Genomic DNA, 18,556 nt, shown 5'->3' with positions numbered 1-18,556 from the left:
AACTGCATTGCTGGGGTGCAGATATAATAACCCAGCTGGCGACCTTGCTAAGAGGAAGATAGAGAAGACAGGCGGGAAAGGAGTTCCTGCAACCTTTTTTTGTCTGGCAGGCAAGACTCAGGGAGGTTATGGTTATAGGTAAGCCTGAGTCTTCCTTCACTCCCCCACGGGTCTAGGCCGGAACTGTTAACAGCAGTTTCCCCGTGGTTGACTGAAGGGCTTCCAGGGTGAATCAGTGGCACCCCTTTGTGGTGGAAGCAAAGACCTGCGGAGGTGGGCATTGTTGGTCCTATCTTGTGTGACCAAGGAGACTCCGGTGAATCCAGGGAGTCGGAGGGGCTGAGTATTTGGGCCCTTTGAGCCCCTAGCAGCCGAGTGTTAGCAGAGCCCCGGACCGTCCACCCCCACGTGACAATATATATATATATATATATATATATATATATATATATATATATATATATATATATATATAAATGTCGTACCTAGTAGCCAGAACGCACTTATCAGCCTACTATGCAAGGCCTGATTTGCCTAATAAGCCAAGTTTTCCTGAATTGATATATTTTCTCTAGTGTTTTTCTTATGAAATGATAAAGCTACCCATTTCATTATGTATGAGGTCAATTTTTTTTTATTGGAGTTAAAATTAACATAGATATATGACCGAACCTAACCAACCCTACCTAACCTAACCTAACCTAACTCTATTGGTTAGGTTAGGTTAGGTAGCCGAAAAAGTTAGGTTAGGTTAGGTTAGGTAGTCGAAGAACAATTAATTCATGAAAACTTGGCTTATTAGGCAAATCGGGCCTTGCATAGTAGGCTGAGAAGTGAGTTCTGGCTACTAGGTACGACATAAATATATATATATATATATATATATATATATATATATATATATATATATATATATATATATATATATATATATATATATATCGTACCTAGTAGCCAGAACTCACTTTTCAGCCTACTATTCAAGGCCCGATTTGCCTAATAAGCCAAGTTTTCCTGAATTAATATATTTACTATAATTTTTTTCTTATGAAATGATAAAGCAACCCTTTTCTCTATGTATGAGGTCAATTTTTTTTTATTGGAGTTAAAATTAACGTAGATATATGACCGAACCTAACCAACCCTACCTAACCTAATCTAACCTATATTTATAGGTAAGGTTAGGTTAGGTAGCCAAAAAAAGCGAGGTTAGGTTAGGTTAGGTAGGTTAGGTAGACGAAAAAACATTAATTCATGAAAACTTGGCTTATTAGGCAAATCGGGCCTTGAATAGTAGGCTGAGAAGTGCGTTCTGGCTATTAGGTACGACATATATATATATATATATATATATATATATATATATATATATATATATATATATATATGTCGTACCTAGTAGCCAGAACGCACTTCTCAGCCTACTATGCAAGGCCCGATTTGCCTAATAAGCCAAGTTTTCCTGAATTAATATATTTTCTCTATTTTTTTTCTTATCTAATGATAAAGTTACCCATTTCATTATGTATGAGGTAAATTTTTTTTTATTGGAGTTAAAATTAACGTAGATATATGACCGAACCTAACCAACCCTACCTAACCTAACCTAACCAATCTTTATAGGTTAGGTTTGGTTAGGTAGCCGAAAAAGTTAGGTTAGGTTACGTTAGGTAGGTTAGGTAGTCGAAAATACATTAATTCATGAAAATTTGGCTTAATAGGCAAATCGGGTCTTGCATAGTAGGCTGAGAAGTGCGTTCTGGCTACTAGGTACGACATATATATATATATATATATATATATATATATATATATATATATATATATATATATATATATATATATATATATATATATATATATATATATATATATATATATATATATATATATATAAATATATATATTGTGACGGTAATCTCTTTCAAGAGAGATTGAGCCTGCTCTTCCCTACATAAAGTTACTCCTATAAATACACCACAAGAAGATGCTAACTTTAAGATACGTATACCAGTAGCATAAAACGTTTTGACCAGGGGGTAAAACGTACCCTAAACTTGCTCCACTCCACACTCCCTCCTGCCGGCTCGCCACCGTCGTCAACAACCAAACTACCACTCCAAGCCAGCGCTCTTCCCGATTGATGGATCAACGACTGTACTCGACGCCAGCGCCATCTACACCCCCGTATAAATAGCCACACACGAGCTGTGGACTTCAGAATATCCTAGTGCTCTAAGAGTTGACATCTCTCTCTGGCATACTAAACTCTCTGGGTCTGTATACTATGGGAGGTCTCAGCCAAGGCCAATATTCTCAGCACCATTTACTATTTTGTCTTGCGTATTCACTATTTTATTTTATATTGTGTTCTTGCAGTTATCTCCGTTTTTTGAGTGCACTGTACATTGCCATGGGACTCGTTTTTATTTTTATTTGTGTTTAAAGTAAATTAAAGTTTTATTTTTATACGTTTTGTTTTACGTGTTCCTCCCTCTCACTTACCACAGGAAACAAGCCAAGCAGTCAACATTTTTTTTTATTTTTTTTTTCTCTAAATGTGATTAGGCATTAACATCAGCCAAAGTGAGGACTGCATTACCATCTTCACTTTCCCATCACAATATATATATATATATATATATATATATATATATATATATATATATATATATATATATATATATATAGGGGGGGGGGTACCACCTCTGGTGCAATTATAGGGACCCACAGCCTCAGAGAAGGGAACAAAGAGCATTCAGAGAAAAACTTGCCATTTAACTCTGATACGTATAGGTGTTCGCATCTCCTACCACCCCCCCCCCCCTTTTTATGGTGAACACTCTATTATGAAAGGTTATACAGTTACATATTTGATTTTATACAAAAAATGAATATTTAGAGGACACATGAAAAAGTTCGCATCCTATATCATCGCATCGCTGTAGATTTCCTCGAACTCCTCCGATGCCGGGCAGGAACCGAGGATGCAGCAGGCATTTCCCCTCTGGATCGCGACACTGAGGCGCTGAAAGAGAAAACTTGCCGCTCTAGGGTTTCTTGTAGTGTCAATGAGCTTGGAACCAAGATCCTTAAAACACCTTCTTGCACTCTCTCCCCATGGGCCAATGGTCTCAGACCCTATTGGAACGAAGTTGTACCGATGATCTAATTGGCTGACTTGTGTCTTTCTCTGTGTGTCGCCGCGGCTCCTGCTTGGTCGGCAGAGAGGTTGATGTATGTGGTTGCCAGGGTGGATATGCAAATATAGTCCCATGCCAACTGTCTGCCACCCTTCCACGGGCGCAGTGTGATTCCGTCTGGTCGGCCGGCAAAGCTAACAGAATCATGGTTCAGTAGTTTGTAGGGCTCTCTCTCCGCTGGACACTGAGCAGAGGCAAGGCTTCTTTTAATGATGTCATTGACTTCGTCGTGTCTAGTGTGCCAACCACCAGATTTTCCACAGTGCAGGCCATGCAAACCATATTTGTCAGCATCTGCCTCGCCGCTAATACACCTATGAACAGTGTGGATAGGGGCAGCAAGGCGGAGAGTGACTGCAATACAGAGCTCCTGCGGATCAAGACTTTTGCCTGTCGCAGACATGGGAACTGCCAAAAGGAAGTCCCCTGCATGGGGAGCCTGCACAGCTGTGAGGCATGCACAATCACTGGGGGTTGTTGCTGCCTCCAGCAAAGAAGTGGCTTCTTTGTCTAGAATGGGGCTGTCCCAACTGGATTGTTTCTTGGCTTTCGGTATGGCTGGTCTGAGTGCTGGGTCTGCCATGGCACCCCATTTCGTGTCGCATTCCGTGTAGTGGCGGTCCTGTATCCCCGCTACTTCACTCAGGGTGTCAGGTAAAATTTCCTTAACCAGGTCATCTGATGCTGAGGAGGAAGACAGGAAGGCTGGGACAGCAATTTGGGTGGCGGTGCGAACACCCAAGCCACCGAACCTAACAGGAAGAGTGGCTTGTTTCCACTGGCATTCGTTGAGGGAGAGGTTAACAACTTTTTCCAGCATGGTCTTCAGTAAGAGGTCATACTCTTCAAGCTTTTGGTTGTTGTAAGATGGGGCGCACCTCAGAAAGTAGGTTAGCCTCGGAAGGGATAGGCATTTGGTGAGGAGATATAAGGCATCGTGGACATCGATGTCACCTTTTCTGTCTTCCATCCTCCTAAGGTCTGCGATTTTCTTGTTAATGATCTCTTCAATGGCGTTAGGCCCATGGGGGGGGGGGGGGGGGTTCCAAGGAGGGTGCTGTTCTCGGCCCTAATGACATGGGCTCCAGGCAAGGCAGATCTTATTCTAGCTACGATGTCTGGGTTGGAGGAGGGATATATATATATATATATATATATATATATATATATATATATATATATATATATATATATATATATATATATATATATATATATATATATATATATAAGGCACAACTCTCCTAAACACAAGAGTCAAGTATACAACTTTAGAACACTTTCCCACCAGGAGACTCGAACCCTAGCCAGCACAGAAGCCTTCCAGCAACTGGCATAACAGGTATGCCTTAACCCTCTCCACCACCTGCTCAGACCCTTAAAAGAGATGGTAATTTCGGAGTATTTAAATACCACAAAGATCACCACCTCCCAAGAGCACTAGAGCAAGTGAGGGGTCATTTAGACGTTAATTTCATCAAGTCCCTGTTAATATGGGAAGACACAGTGTCTATGCTTAAGGCACAACTCTCCTAAACACGAGAGTCAAGTATACAACTTTAGAACACTTTCCCACCAGGAGACTCGAACCCTAGCCAGCACAGAAGCCTTCCAGCAACTGGCATAACAGGTACGCCTTAACCCTCTCCACCACCTGCTCAGACCCTTAAAAGAGATGGTAATTTCGGAGTATTTAAATACCACAAAATACTCCGAAATTACCATCTCTTTTAAGGGTCTGAGCAGGTGGTGGAGAGGGTTAAGGCGTACCTGTTATGCCAGTTGCTGGAAGGCTTCTGTGCTGGCTAGGGTTCGAGTCTCCTGGTGGGAAAGTGTTCTAAAATATATATATATATATATATATATATATATATATATATATATATATATATATATATATATATATATATATATATATATATATATATAATGTTGCACCTCTGCTTCTGAAAATAAAGAAAATCACTCGGCCTATTAGGCAAATCGGGCCTTGCATAGTAGGCCATTATAAATTATATAAATAAAATATAAAGCAAATTATATAAATAATTGTAATACACTCTATAGTAAATCACTTCTTTTCTTCACCTCAAAAGTACGAAAATGAGTTTTGGAGAACTCCTATTTCAATTAAGCCCTGATGCTAAGAAAATAGTTAGAGGGATAGAAGCCCTAAACCAGAAAATAATAAAAACAGAATATGCGGTCATATTCAATGAAATTATATATATATATATATATATATATATATATATATATATATATATATATATATATATATATATATATATATATATATATATATATATATTATATATATATATATTATATATATATATATTATATATATATATATTATATATATATATATTATATATATATATATAATATATATATATATATATATATATATATATATATATATATATATATTATATATATATATATAATATATATATATATATAATATATATATATATATAATATATATATATATATATATATATATATATATATATATATATATATATATATAATATATATATATATAATATATATATATATATATATATATATATATATATATATATATATATATATATATATATTATATTTGCCGATCTAGCTGCCAATCACCGGGAAGCGGCCAAGTCACGCAAATACAGAGACCTTGAGCACCACTACAATTTTGTCCCCATCGCCTCAGAGACACTTGGTGCCTGGGGTAAAAGTGCTGCTAGCTTTTTGAAGGAGTTGGGGTCTAAGCTAATCGAAACAACTAGAGACCCTAGAGCTGCCAGTTTTCTTTTTCAGCGCCTTAGTGTGGCCATCCAGAGAGGAAATGCTCACTGCATCCACGGTTCCTGCCCGCCATCTGAGGAGCTGGAGGGGCTTTTCAACTTGTGACAAGCAGCCTTGTACCCTGCATGTAATCAATATTGTAACTTTTTTTGTGTAATGACATTTTCAAATAAAGTTAGATAAATATACACACTTAACAAAAGAATAGGGGTGGTAGGAGAAGAAAATATCAAAGTGTTCAGTGAGGATCCACAAGGTCTTCTCTGAGTACTTTTTATTTTCTTCTCCAAGGCTATGGGTCCCTACACTTGCACCAGTAAATATATATATATATATATATATATATATATATATATATATATATATATATATATATATATATATATATATATATATATATATATATATATATATAATATATATATATATATATATATATATATATATATATATATATGTCGTACCTAGTATCCAGAATGCACTTCTCAGCCTACAATGCAAGGCCTGATTTACCTAATAAGCCAAGTTTTCATGAATTAATTGTTTTTCGGCAACCTAACCTACCTAACCTAACTTTTTCCGCTACCTAACCTAACCTAACCTATAAAGATAGGTTAGGTTAGGTTAGGTAGGGTTGGTTAGGTTCGGTCATATATCTACGTTAATTTTAACTCTAATAAAAAAAATTGACCTCATACATAATGAAATGGGTAGCTTTATCATTTCATAAGAAAAAAATTAGAGAAAATATATTAATTCAGGAAAACTTGGCTTATTAGGCAAATCGGGCCTTGAATAGTAGGCCGAGAAGTGCGTTCTGGCTACTAGGTACGACATATATATATACACATATATATTAACGAGCGGCTCTATTAACGAGCATTTCCAGTAACGAGCGAGCCACCTGCAGCAAATTTGTCTCTATTGACGAGCTAAACCTCTATTAACGAGCAAAACCACATTTTTTTTTTTTTTTTTTTTGCAGGGATATTCCTGCACGGGCCCTAAACCTCTGGCTGGCCCACTAAGTGTTGCTTGTTTCAGTTTTACTTGGGCGGAGTATGAGCATTTATTACTCGTATGGTCGCTTCAGTAAGATTTTGCCATACGTGTTTAACAACTTCTTCTGCTCTGTTGAATCTAAGTTGAAATCTTAATGGGTTTGTAACTGTGCACTGTTAGATAATGTTCCAGTGGTCTGTCGGGCATTTCTCCACAGTGTTGACATTTCCTCTCATCTTCCGGAACCTGTAAGCCAATTTCCCATGCACATGGGTATCCAAGCCTGATGCGATATAAGTGCACTTCTGTTGCTCTACTGCTCCCTTTCATCAAACTAAGTGGTTTGTAGTTGGTTGAATTCTTGTACCAACCCGCAGATCCTGATGTTGCAACTGCTGTGTTGTGGTCACTGTACATCTTTTGCATTGCTCTGTTTCTAATTACTTTCTTTATCTGTGATAGACTCTGTGGTATGTAAATGTCTACATTTCTTCTCTTAGTTGCAAGTTTTGCAGCTTCGTCTGCAATGTCATGTCCTATTATTCCCACATGACTTGGCACCCAGCTGATCAGTACCTGTCAGCCTTGTTGTTTGAGTGTTTGCATTAATGATATGACATTTGTGATCAGATGTATGTAATCACATATGTGTTCTTGTTGCAAGGTTTCAATGGCGGTTCTCGAATCTGTATGTATGATAACATGTTGTCGGTGTCACATGGTGCTTCGTAGTGTCTCGTGGGTTATCGCAAATTTTCGGACGCCTCCGACGCCAGTGTTGTTGTTGTATCACACACGACAAGCATCCCTCTGGATTTATTTGCGTTTTTCTTTGTGTTTTTAGTGGTTTTGTGACTACAATTTGTAACGCACGATGTCGCCAAAGAAGATGTTTGCTAAAGATAGTGTTGTCAAGAGGAAGAAAGACACAATTACTGTGGATTTGAAGAAGGAAATTATAGCAAAGCATGAGTGTGGTGTCTGTGTGACTGATCTCACAAGGGAGTATGGCAGGTCCTCATCAACAATTTACACCATTAGTAAGGGAATGAGGAGGTAAGGAAGGATGCTGCCTCTTCCACTGAGATCAGGGAAGTGTTGGGAATGTTTGAAAAGGTGAACACATTCTTGGAAAAGCTGCTCTGATAAAGCAGTGACAACCCGGTGTGTGAAAATGTTTAATTAATTTATCACTTTGTGATAACACTTTGTGAAAGTGTTATCACTTTCGCAGGTATATGTCGCTTCAACGTGACACACTATTTTCTCTTGAATGCCCCCAAACACCGCGCTCAAGCATCATTTGAGCAAATATTTCAATAAAATCAAATTCTTATCCGAGCGACTTGGGGATAGTATAAACATGTTTGCCATGAAATTTCCGTTATCTTTATTAGCCACACATAGCCTATTTAGGAGAACGGCAATGTATTGTATCTTCGTGGTAAGACCATTGTATTGTTGACTCGACGAATGTAATCGATGTACTTTTTTATTTGGTGCTGGTCTAACGTATCCTTGTGTGACATTTAAAATGAAATTTGGGTGAAATTCCCAAGAAGAGAGAGTCCGCCTGAATCAGAGGTGGATTCTCCTTCCACACCATAACCCCTCTCCTCCTTCCCACCTCCCCTTCGTCTCCTTCAAGCCAGCAACTACTCGTCATAAGGTAAAGTAAACATTAAAACAGTATAACAAAACATTTATAATTACATGTGAAGTATTATATTTACATAAAAAAATGTCATACAAGTATGGATGTTTTTGGGAGTGGAACGGATTAAATTTATTTCCTTAATTTTAAATGGGGAAATTTGTTTCTTAAGACGAGTTTTCCAGATAACGAGCTCGGTGCCAGAACGGATTAAACTCGTTAATAATGGTTCCACTGTATATATATATATATATATATATATATATATATATATATATATATATATATATATATATATATATATATATATATATATATATATATATATATATAATGTCATACCTAATAGCCAGAACGCACTAATCAGCCTACTATGCAAGGCCCGATTTGCCTAATAAGCCAAGTTTTCATAAATTAATTTTTTTTCGACTACCTAACCTAACCTAACCTAACTTTTCCGGCTACCTAACCTAACCTAGATTAGGTTAGGTAGGGTTGGTTAGGTTCGGTCATATATCTACATTAATTTTAACTGAAATACAAAAAAAATTGACCTCATACATAATGAAATGGGTAGCTTTATCATTTCATAAGAAAAAAAATTAGAGAAAATATATTAATTCAGGAAAACTTGGCTTATTAGGCAAATCGGGCCTTGCATAGTAGGCTGAGAAGTGCGTTCTGGCTACTAGGTACGACATATATATATATATATATATATATATATATATATATATATATATATATATATATATATATATATATATATATATATATATATATATATATATATATATATATTAGTATATTTTGGTAGCAATCTTTCCTGTAGACATATATTATTATATATGACCGAAAAAGTAAGATTAATAATTCTAACACGAATTTTCACAATGTTTCTTATAATTCTTTTCACTGTTGATGGTAACTGAAAAATCAATTCTCCAAAATTAATTTTTATTTCTTGTCTGACGCGACACTTGAACACGTTTCGGAAAACTTATTACATTTTCAAAGACTTTAGTTTACACACACAAAACTATAACTGAACAGAGTTTAAACAGCTTCGATTTTATACTTGCATTTGGGTGAGGTGATATGTTACAACAGTTTTGGATGAGGTGGAAACAAACTTTTAACACAAGATAGAACACGAAACAATGGGTATAATATTTTGTATGATAAAGGGAAGAATGGAAGTAACTGCAAAGGGCCTATTGGCCCATATTTCTTGATGCTTCTATATTGGTGCGGAATCTTGAAGTGGGTAGAATATAGTTGTGCATTAATTGGCTGTTGATTGCTGGTGTCGACTTCTTAATGTGTAGTGCCCGCAGATATCAAGCTTCCTGCTATCGCTGTATCTATCGATGATTTCCGTGTTTTTTGTTAAGACTTCTCTGGTGATGGTCTGGTTGTGGGAAGAGATTATATGTTCCATAATGGAGCCCTGTTGTTTATGCATCGTTAAACGCCTAGAAAGAAATGTTGTTGTCTTGCCTATATACTGGGTTTTTTGGAGCTTACAGTCCCCAAGTGGGCATTTGAAGGCATAGACGACGTTGGTCTCTTTTAAAGCGTTCTGCTTTGTGTCTGGAGAGTTTCTCATGAGTAGGCTGGCCGTTTTTCTGGTTTTATAGTAAATCGTCAGTTGTATCTTCTGATTTTTGTCTGTAGGGATAACGTTTCTATTAACAATATCTTTCAGGACCCTTTCCTCTGTTTTATGAGCTGTGGAAAAGAAGTTCCTGTAAAATAGTCTAAAAGGGGGTATAGGTGTTGTGTTAGTTGTCTCTTCAGAGGTTGCATGGCGTTTCACTTTCCTTCTTATGATGTCTTCGACGAAACTATTAGAGAAGCAGTTGTTGACTAGGAATTACCTTACCCTACAGAGTTCTTCGTCGACTTCCTCCATTCTGAGCTGTGGCTTAGAGCACGGTCAACATATGCGTTAACAACACTCCTCTTGTACCTGTCTGGGCAGTCGCTGTTGGCATTGAGGCACATTCCTATGTTCGTTTCCTTAGTGTAGACTGCAGTGTGGAAACCTCCGCTCTTTTCCATGACTGTTACATCTAGAAAGGGCAGCTTCCCATCCTTTTCCATCTCGTAAGTGAAACGCAGCACGGAACTCTGCTCAAATGCCTCCTTCAGCTCCTGCAGATGTCTGACATCAGGTACCTGTGTAAAAATGTCGTCAACATACCTGCAGTATATGGCCGGTTTCAAGTTCATGTCGACTAAGACTTTTTGCTCGATGGTACCCATGTAGAAGTTTGCAAACAGGACACCTAGGGGAGAACCCATGGCGACCCCATCTACTTGCTTATACATGTGCCCATCCGGGCTCAAGAAGGGTGCCTCTTTAGTACAAGCTTGGAGTAGTTTCCTTAGAATATTTTCGGGTATGTCAAGAGGAGTACAGGCTGGATCACGATACACCCTGTCGGCTATCATCCCGATTGTCTCGTCCACAGGTACGTAGGTAAACAGGGATTCTACATCCAACGAGGCTCTTATCCCTGTGGCCCGTGTGCCCCGCAGTAAGTCAGCAAATTCCTTTGGAGACTTCAGGCTGAAGGCGCAAGGAACATAAGGAGTCAGCAGGCCGTTGAGTTGCTTCGCCAGTCTAGGTTAGGTAGGGTTGGTTAGTTTCGGTCATATATCTACGTTAATTTTAACTTCAATAAAAAAAATTGACCCCATACATAATGAAATGGGTAGCTTTATCATTTCATAAGAAAAAAATTAGAGAAAATACATTAATTCAGGTAAACTTTGCTTATTAGGCAAATCGGGCCTTGCATAGTAGGCTGAGAAGTGCGCTCTGGCTACTAGGTACGACATATATATATATATATATATATATATATATATATATATATATATATATATATATATATATATATATATATATATATGCGAACAAGCCTGAATGGTCCCCAGGACAATATGCAACTGAAAACTTAGTTATATATATATATATATATATATATATATATATATATATATATTTCTATCAATCTATCAGTGTGTTATCTTGCCTGGGTTATCAATCTTTAGTGTGTTTAGTGGCTCGCTGATAACAGAGTCGTACTGCTTCCTCAGTATCTCGCTCATTTCTTTGTTGTCGTCTGTGAAAGTTCCATCTCCCTTTCGCAGGGGCCCGATACTAGATGTGGTTTTTTATCTTGATTTTGCATAGGAGAAAAAGTATTTAGGATTTCTTTCTTTTTCACTGATGGCCTTTTGCTCTCTTTGCCTCTCCTGGGTTTTGTATGATTCTTGTAGCTTTAGTTTAATTGTTTTAGTTTCTCTACCTAACCTGTGGGAACCGACCTGTGAGATTTATATTTATTTAATTTATATGAATTTATATTTACGTTAATTTGTATACTTCAATAGCAATTTGTATGATAATGATTGGACTGTATTTCTGAAATAATCTCATAATCTCACAAATCGATCCTCTACACATTAGGGGGTATATTAATTGAATTTATATATATGCCGCCAATCAAACTACAGTATTAACTACACATTGAAGAGGTTCCTTATCTTATTGTACAGCAGGCCTTAGTCCACCAGATATAACCAGGATGTAGACACCAAATTATCCTCTTTGAGGTAGCTTCCATCACCCAGTAACTGGTACACAAAGCATGCTTCCTCGTCTTGACCTGTCTAAAGGGCGCTAGCTGTAAAGCCAGAATCCTATTATATGACAGCTATATCAGAGAAGACACTGTACAAGGAACCATGAAGTCCTGGGCTTAATTACCTTTAGTATGAGGCGATCTCGTGCTCTAACCGGTCCACCCTACCTAATGACATTAATTGCCATAAATGATAGATAAATGGGTTTCGGCAGAACACTTAACTTGAATTTGTTGACAGCGTGTTGATAATGGTACACCTTTGGTTTCCATAACACTTCATCCAAGTAAAATTAACAGGAGCCGTATTTGCTCCCGTGAGCCTCTGTGGTCTAAGTATAAACAATGGCTGACCACTCCCTCACCCTGACGCTACTGGCCTACATTGTCCAGATGACAGTAAGTGATAGAAGGGTCACATTTACTCTACTTTAATACTGATAATTAAGTTAATTTATATCAGATGTTTTTATGATGGTAAAGTCCAAAGACTTATGTATTTAAGAATAATTCCCACCATAATAGGTGGTGAATTTATAACAGTATGTGGAATGATATCCCGTTTTCTATAGACGGAAATTCCACTACAATTACATTTTCTATGGGTTACTTGTTTATACAATACAGCAGCAATTATTATCTGTCTGTATGATATTATTAAATGGTGTCGGATTTTCCGACATAATTCCCCAGGGGCTGCTCACGGGTCGAAATCCTCTTTAGAACAGACGAACACCGATACTCCTCCTTCGAATTATTAGATTAATTTGATGTTAGTAGTTAGTAATCACACATTTGTGCGTCTGTTCGTACAGGGTGGATGTCCCGTACTAGAGTTGCAGGGTTAGAAGTCTAATGCGATTTCATTTCCCTGTTAACTCTTGAAAGGCTAATATTCAAGCCTAAATACATATTATTTAACCCAGAAGACTGAATGTGATCAAGTACTACAGTCAAGTATGATTCAGGGACTGCAGTGAGATCAGTGACATTAGATATAACTTGAAGTATGTTCAGGTAACTGGTCACTGATATATAAACACTGAGGCCCATGGAATACATCTTGATTAAATAATAAATGTATCAAATCAGTCATCAGATTTATTGGGGTTTAATTTAGTTAATTGATTCAGAAGATTGAATAGCTCATCATTGAAGTAAAGTATGGTTCTGAGACTGCAGTGGGTTCAGTGACATTGGTCGCAGTGACTTGTAGCTGTTTAGGCTACTGTTCACTGATTTGCCACTGAGGCCTCATGAAATCATCTTCAGCTTCAAATGATGATACTGACATCAACCTCTGGTGGTATAGTCAGCTGTAATCTCCTTAGTATAATGCTACTGGAGAAATATAATCAGCTGACAAATTTAGATTTCTATTGGTATTGTTTATCTGCAGGCATAGGTCTCCTCAGGCTTGATACTGGACCTGAGAGTAATTTACCTCCTGCAGAGTTTAACATGGTTATACCCTGATATTTAGTAGGGCTACCGATGAATCGATGACAATAGTCTGTCCCTACAAGGAGACCGAAGTCGGTGAGGTGATCAGACTTAATATTATCTGCCAATTTTATTCCTCTATTTCTCAGGAATTTGGCTGTTGCTCTCAGACCTTGAACTTGTAGGTCTACTGGTATTTTGTCCACCACAATGGCTTGTACTCGACAGACGTACCTGCCTAAACGTACAGATGGTTGTACCACCTGGTAGACTTGAGGTCCTGCATCTGTTACAAACCCTGAGATATTGAATGACATCTGGGCTACAGGCCTTAATTGTAGTTCATCTGCCAACTTTTTAGTGACATATGTTCTCTGGGATCCTTGGTCAAACAACCCACGGGTATGGACCTTGGCCCTCTTATTCTGGATGGTAATTTGGGCAGTAGGCAAAGTCGTATTACCTTTAGACTTTGCCGATTGGACACTCTTTGTTTGTTGCACCTTGCAGTACTGTACTGTGGTGGGAATGCTATCTTCCACCTTGGGTCTTGAATACGTTAATTTCGTATAATTGCACAGTGCTGCATGGTGCCTACCTCTTCTACACCTGTGGCAGGTGTTGAATTGGGTATCACAATAGACTATGTTGTGTGACTTGAGACACCTTGCACATCTCCCTAATTCCTGGAGTCGCTCAATACGAGTGTCTCTGGTTGGATAATTAGCACAACAGTATGTTGAATGTTTCTTTTTGCAGAACATACATGTCCCCCAGCCTACTGCACATTTGGAAGTTACCGGTTTGGGTGAACTAGTAACAGTAGGCTTGGAGGTTGCTGCTGCATTGTCAGATTTTCTGCAACTTGATGTTTGAGTAATTGACTGATGTTTATTTGGGGTAGTTGTTTTACCCTTTAATTGACTATTATTTTTTATTACTGAAGGCTTGCATGAGGCTTTAACTTCCTCATTTGCTCGTCGTTTGTTTATGATGGAATGTAAACCTTCAATGATGTCCTGTACTGTCAGGATGGTGTTATGTTGATGTGCATATAATTCATCTAGTATATCGCTGGACAATTTTCGTTGAAGGACTACTTTGGTCATCCATTCACTAGTAGTTATATCAACCTTAAGACTGAATGTTCTTAGTAGTGACTCAAACTCCATGCTGAAGGATTGTAATGAGTCAGCAGTCTGATCAGGTTGAGGTAAATCCAGCAATTGTAGTACTAGATGTATGACAGTTTTCTCATTGCCAGCATTATCCCTAGAAAGCTGGTCTGGGAAATTAGTGCTGTCGCTATTTTCATTTACATTTTCTACTACTGGTTCAGCTTCACCTCTAGTTTGGAGGCATGTTAACTTAGTGGCCTCAGGTATTGGGTTTTCAGAATCCACAGAGACTGTGGATAAATTGTCTGAGAACTTCTTAATTTCTGGTGGTATAATATTGGGTGAAGCTGTAGTGGGTGAAGCTTTACTGGGTGAAGCTTTATCCTTGTTGATTAAAGGATCTAATCTGGCTTTACATTTATTCTCAAAAGGATCCAGATCATCCATAACATTATCTACTTTATTTGATGTACTGGCTAATTGTTCTGATTCAATTATCCTGTGTAAATGTTCCAACCTGCCTTGAGTTTCTTCTTCATATTGTGCTAGGTCAGACAGGAATGGTTCCACATCTTCAACTACTATGTCGTCGTCGTCGTGGACCTGATTTTGGTAAGATTTCTTATTTGCTCTCAATATATGCAATTGGGTTTGAATCTGTAACAGTGGTATTTTCAACCGACGATAATTAATTACAGGCTCATATAACAACTGTTCATATTGGTCGAGATCTCTTGTCAGTTGACGTTTGCTTGCTACTAAAGCACGCTTTGCTTTCTGTGGATTAGTCATGGTGACTTGTTAATTGGGCACCACTGGCTCATAAATTGTGAGCAAGTACTGATGGTAGCCTAGGATAAGGTAAACTTGGCTTATTAGGCAAATCGGGCCTTGCATAGTAGGCTGAGAAGTGCGTTCTGGCTACTAGGTACGACATATATATATATATATATATATATATATATATATATATATATATATATATATATATATATATATATATATATATATATATATATATATATATATATCAATCTATCAGTGTGTTATCTTGCCTGGGTTATCAATCTTTAGTGTGTTTAGTGGCTCGCTGAAAACAGAGTCGTACTGCTTCCTCAGTATCTCGCTCATTTCTTTGTTGTCGTCTTTGAAAGTTCCATCTCCCTTTCGCAGGGGCCCGATACTAGATGTGGTTTTTTATCTTGATTTTGCATAGGAGAAAAAGTATTTAGGATTTCTTTCTTTTTCACTGATGGCCTTTTGCTCTCTTTGCCTCTCCTGGGTTTTGTATGATTCCTGTAGCTTTAGTTTAATTGTTTTAGTTTCTCTACCTAACCTTCTTCGCCGTTCTTGATAGGGTGCGACTCTCAAGTTGTTCCGCAATTCGTTTTCTTCGCCTATAGAGGGAACGATGTTCTCGTTCCAATCTGCATCTCTTACTCTTTTTTCTTAGGGGTATGCAGTTTGAGCATATTTCTATTTAGTGGTAGTAGCATATTTAGTCCTACTGAGCCTATTTTTTCAGGCACTGGTTCAGGTTTTCATTTTCTAGCTGTTCTTCCCAGCTTATTTCTGTGAAGTCTTGGTTTATTTGCTCCCAATTTATCTGTATACCATGCATACCTTATGCATGCCATATACATATCATATGCATACCATGTATACCATATGCATGCCTTAATTTGCATGCAGACGATGAGTCACAATAACGTGGCTGAACTATGTTGACCAGACCACACACTAGAAGTTGAAGGGACGACGACGTTTCGGTCCGTCCTGGACCATTCTCAAGACCATTCTCACAATCGACTTGAGAATGGTCCCGGACGGACCGAAACGTCGTCGTCCCTTCAACTTCTAGTGTGTGGTCTGGTCAACATTAATTTGCATATTTCGCTAAGATTTCCGGAAGTACATCACTATGAATGAAGTACTTACACATTTCTTGGACTACATTGATGGTGTTTTCTCTGAATTCCGCAATTTTTTCATTCCATTATATAATGATGCAATATATGCGAGTAGTTCTGCTGACAGAGCTTACATTTAGTCAAATCTACATCTGCAGATGTTAGAAACTTCCAGTGGTGCTTGTAGCCGAGCCTAAGCCTAGCAGTGGTAACATCTAGAGGTCTGCTAACCTTATTAAATGATCCGTAGACGCTGGTTCGGTTCTGGTTCGCTCGTGCGGTTCTTCCTGCATAATAGAATGATGATTGATGGAGTAACTGGTGTGAATTTCATTTTACATCAAGTCAACGAAATTTTGTTGATGTTCCCGGAATATTACTGCCCTCAGGCTGCTCAAAGACAGTCCAAGATTGTAATCAATTCCTTGTTATGATCAAAAGTCTTGGCTAACGCATCAGTTGTACCATGCATTCGGAGACCAATATGGGAAGGAATCCACAGGAGACAAACTCAGGCTCCATCATTGATTATTTCACCATATTTGTGTCTAGCTTCAAATATATGCAAGTCACAGTTATGCCTTGAGGAGCAGAGGGCAGTCGAGGATGACAAGGAGTCACTTAAAATTAGCGTGTCAACTTTGGATTCATGTACGTGCTCGAGTGCAAAAATTATGGCAACCAATTCTGTTTGAAGAGTGGAGGCCCAGTTACTTAGATGCGCTCCACACTCATGGGAGAAGGAACCATCTCTCCCTGTCACAACAACTGTACTTCCAGCTGCACCATGAGACTGTTGCAAGGAGCCATCAGTATAAATAATTTGAAAAAGGGAGCACTCACTGACCAATGCATCGCTTAGCATTGAACTTTGCTTCCTGTGGAAGCAATGCTTGTTCTTTAATCAGCTTCTTGGGTGGGAAAGGGGGGGGGGCAGTAATTTGGAAAGTTGTAGTTTCCCAATGGGCAGGAAAGTGTCGTTCTTGTCTATCTTGGTAGAGGTGATGAATATAATACAAGCTGAGCACAGTGGCGGTTTTGGCAATCCATTTGGAGGGATGCTGACCTTCAAGAAAGAAGGCTTGGAGGGCTTCAGTGCAGGGGATAGAGTGGGTTAGCCTAAGTATCTTGATACCAAATAATGCATTAATTTCAGTGCCACGATCACTTACACACATGAAATATTCAGTTCCTTCCTCGTGTTTTGTGATATAGTTGTACGGGGCATCCGAGGATAATCCTCATGGCTACGTTTTGCATCTTTTCGAACCCTACAAACATTTTCTTAGGTACTAGAGCAAGCATAGATGCAACATAATCGATTGGAGATCTAATATATGAGAAATACATCATTTTGCTAATTCTCACATTTGCATCATATCTTGGATGGTAACCTGCCACAGCCTTGAGAGCACATAGCCTCTCTCTACATTGGCGACCCAGTCTGGCTACAACACTGCTGTACAGTGGGACCTCAAAACCAAGGAAGTTGTATCTGGTTACATAATGGAGCAGAGAATCCACACAGCTGCATCTTGCGAACAGCCCCACCCCGTCTGCGTGGGCGTCGGTTCAGGATCTTTCTTTTTTCTACTGAGAAAGTGTAGGCTTAGGCTCCGTAGGGGATGGACGTTTGTGGGGTCCTCTCCGGCGTTGGCGCTCGTTGACGATGGTGTAATTGGACTTGCTGCATTTACGAAGCTTAATAGCTAATCTGGGGCACACATACACACCAGGTGGGTCTGAAACTTGGTTATCACCTGCACTG

The sequence above is a fragment of the Procambarus clarkii genome, chromosome 7 (genome assembly GCF_040958095.1).
Source record: "Procambarus clarkii isolate CNS0578487 chromosome 7, FALCON_Pclarkii_2.0, whole genome shotgun sequence".
Lineage (NCBI taxonomy): Eukaryota > Metazoa > Arthropoda > Malacostraca > Decapoda > Cambaridae > Procambarus > Procambarus clarkii.
This window is presented reverse-complemented; position numbering follows the sequence as displayed.